The following is a 3,093-nucleotide window of genomic DNA, read 5'->3' on the forward strand; positions in this document are numbered from 1 at the left end:
ATTCAAAACTATTAAACTAATATCCACATGAACTTGCTCCTTTAACAATTTATATATCATCAACTTTAAATATCAAAAATTTCATTATATGTTTTTCAAATTTTTGAATTTGATTGTATATAGTTGTTTTAGCATCAGAAATGTTGATGTTAAAAAAAACTATACGCAATCAAAACCCAGAAAATTTAAACGTTTGGAAATGTTAAAAATCTCAATTTCATTATATTCAATTTTTAGGGAAAGATTTGGTCCAATCTAAATATAGCAGCCGTCTTAGCTCAGCTGGTAGAGCGCGTGGCTTTTAACCACGTGGTCGTGGGTTCGATTCCCACAGACGGCGATAGTATAATAGTAATTGTTGGGGTGTACATGCGCCGGACAATAACCTCGTTATGCTTTTCGATTTCACAATGTTTTTTTCATTGTTTATTAAGGGCGTCTATGCTTTTATAATTTTTAGCTTACTTCGTAACGAATGAATTTGTTCAAAGTTATAATGATAGCGTATACAGCAAGAAATATTGACTAGTTGGTATGTCAATAAAAAATTATAAATAAACTATTATTTTCATACTAGTTTATTATTATTATTTCCTAGAAAATTTATCAAATGAATTTTTTTTAAAATATGATTATCATCATAAAAAATTAAATTATTATTCTTTACAAATTTTATTAAAAACATCTTAATGATAATATTGCTTTAAATTTGACATTTTAATAAATAAATGTTATAGATTATGGTCTTTTACATTCATGAGAATGATTTGTTGTTTGTATATGATCAATGTGCTTTGCTTTGAAGGTCTTGGAAACAATATACAATTGGAAAGGATGTAAAGAGATGAGTTTGCATCCTAAGTGCAAATTAATTAAGATAATATGAAGCTCCATTGGAATTAGTCCATCTTCTTACTTTGAATTAAATAGATATACAAGACTTACCCATTTCTAGAAGGTGTCAAATGGCATATCTCATACAACTCGGTACAATACCAAAACAAAGCATGATCCACTAGATCCAAAACAAAGCATGATCCACTAGATATGAAACAATGAACTGTAATAAACTATATACTCAATTATAATGAAAAAAGAGCTTTTCTAAATATACGATGAAGATTTATCTAATAAACAAATGTTACCCAACCTAATTATAAGTAGTACAAAGTTTTGATTGGGACTAACCAGCACACTCGAAGTGTTGATTGCTTTGAGTGGCTAGTGTGGGGCACCCAATCCTAACACTTTGGAAACCATTTATCATTAAGTAATATTGTTTGGCTTGTGGTCGCCATTAAGAAACACTATCTAGTTGATGTCATTAGAGAACACATTTGGTGGATGCAATAACAATACATGAAGTTTTTAAAATCTATATTTTCACCTATTTTTTCAAATTGTTCTCACATCCATTTGCACCTAACTCAAATGTTGTACAAAGCTTCCCACATTGAAGTTTGTTTTCTTATTACGCGGAGAGGCGTTCTATACAATGGCAACACAAATGCCCAGCACGGGAATATGCCAAGATTTCTTGTCAATAAAAAAGAATTGGGAGTAGTTACAAACTTCCAAATTAAATATTAAAAAAAAATTCTCAAAATAATAGCTGGCCGAAATAATAAGAAGCCAAATGGAGGCTGAAATAATAGGCTCGAAATAATAGGGCCCGAAAAAGTAGGGGCGAAAAAATTTCAATATGATTTTTTTTTTGTTATATATAATTTTGCATGCACATTCATACTTATTTTTTGTGGGGAGTGGGAGAATTTGAAACAAATTTGTGAAATGTGAAGAGACGTCTGTGGGGGGATATGAGGAGCCTCTCAGAAGTTATAAAACCAGGGCTCCTCATACCCCTTTTTAACTCCTCCTTTCCTCCATCACAGAAACCCTCGTAGATCACAAATATTCTCAGAGCTTTGTAGATCAGCGATGGAGAGAAGCCAAAGCCTTGAGAAGATCAGGCAGATCACAAAGAAGTTATAGAAGCTTGGAAGCCTCAAGAATGCGCTTTCATTTAAGCTGCACCGCTGCTCATTCGACCAGGAGGAGGAGGAGAAGAAAATTGAAAGGCACAGATCTAAAAGTTATGTTCCACCAACTCTCATAGCGGATTACACCATGAAAGAGGATCTACAGTGGAAACGGCGGCCGAAAAATTCTGTTCCGCGAGGTCACCTGGCGATTTATGCTACAAAGGAGGATTGTGAGGGGAGGCAGTTTGTTATTCCGGTGGATTATTTGAAGCAGCCTGTGTTTAAAGATCTACTGCGCATGGCAGAGGAAGAGTTCGGCTTTGATTATGTTACCAGAATTCTCACAATTCCCTGCGATCCGAAATATTTTGAGGAGATTATTAATAGATTCAAAATTTCAAGCGGCATTCTTGTGAAATCTTCATCGTCTGGATGTGCTTTCAATTCAAAGTCTTATTTTAGTAATAACAAGGCTCTGATGGTGCGATGAGGATGATCTTGTCCTCCTGATCGTGTATTATAGTATTATGCAGAACAACAAATCTTTTTTACATAGTTTTAAAATCTACATTATGCAGAACAAATCTATGTTGTGTAGATTTTCTATTTTTAATTTAATCATGTTTGAAACAAAGCAATTAAGTTTTACAATGGGGTGGGTAGATTTGGTAATTTAGTAATTCAATATAAAAGTCATCATTTAATCAATGAAATACACTTCAACACAGTTTATTTCTGCCTTGCATCCTGAGCATTTGATATTTTAGTCATTCATTTTAATATTTTCAACTTTGATATTTTATATCTTGATATTGTTTACTCATCTTTGGAAGATGCAATGCCAAGATGAGACAAAGTTTGTTCAAAACCATTAGATAAATGAAAAAAATTAATGCATTTAGTGCACAAAATAAAGAATGCATATGCAATCAATTTTTTTATCAATCTTTAAGATAGTTTTTTTTTTAAATAGAAAATAGAAATTATTCTTTTATGTATGTAGAAAAAAATTAGAAAGATTTTATGTATGTAAAAAATTAAAAGAATTCTATATACATCTAGATTTTTTGAAAAGAATTCTATTTACATCTAGATATTTTGATTGAAATAA

General features: G+C 31.6%; 1 non-coding gene across 1 annotated transcript; it reads left to right on the plus strand.

Moving 5' to 3' along the window:
* Positions 1 to 267: 267 nt before the first annotated feature.
* Positions 268 to 340, plus strand: TRNAK-UUU (transfer RNA lysine (anticodon UUU)). Its single transcript has one exon. It is a non-coding gene; the product is annotated as a tRNA-Lys (tRNA).
* The last annotated feature ends 2,753 nt before the right edge of the window (positions 341 to 3,093 follow it).

This window comes from Cupressus sempervirens, chromosome 4 (assembly GCF_028749045.1).
Source record: "Cupressus sempervirens isolate cs-2001-9-10 chromosome 4, ASM2874904v1, whole genome shotgun sequence".
In the NCBI taxonomy this organism is placed as follows: domain Eukaryota; kingdom Viridiplantae; phylum Streptophyta; class Pinopsida; order Cupressales; family Cupressaceae; genus Cupressus; species Cupressus sempervirens.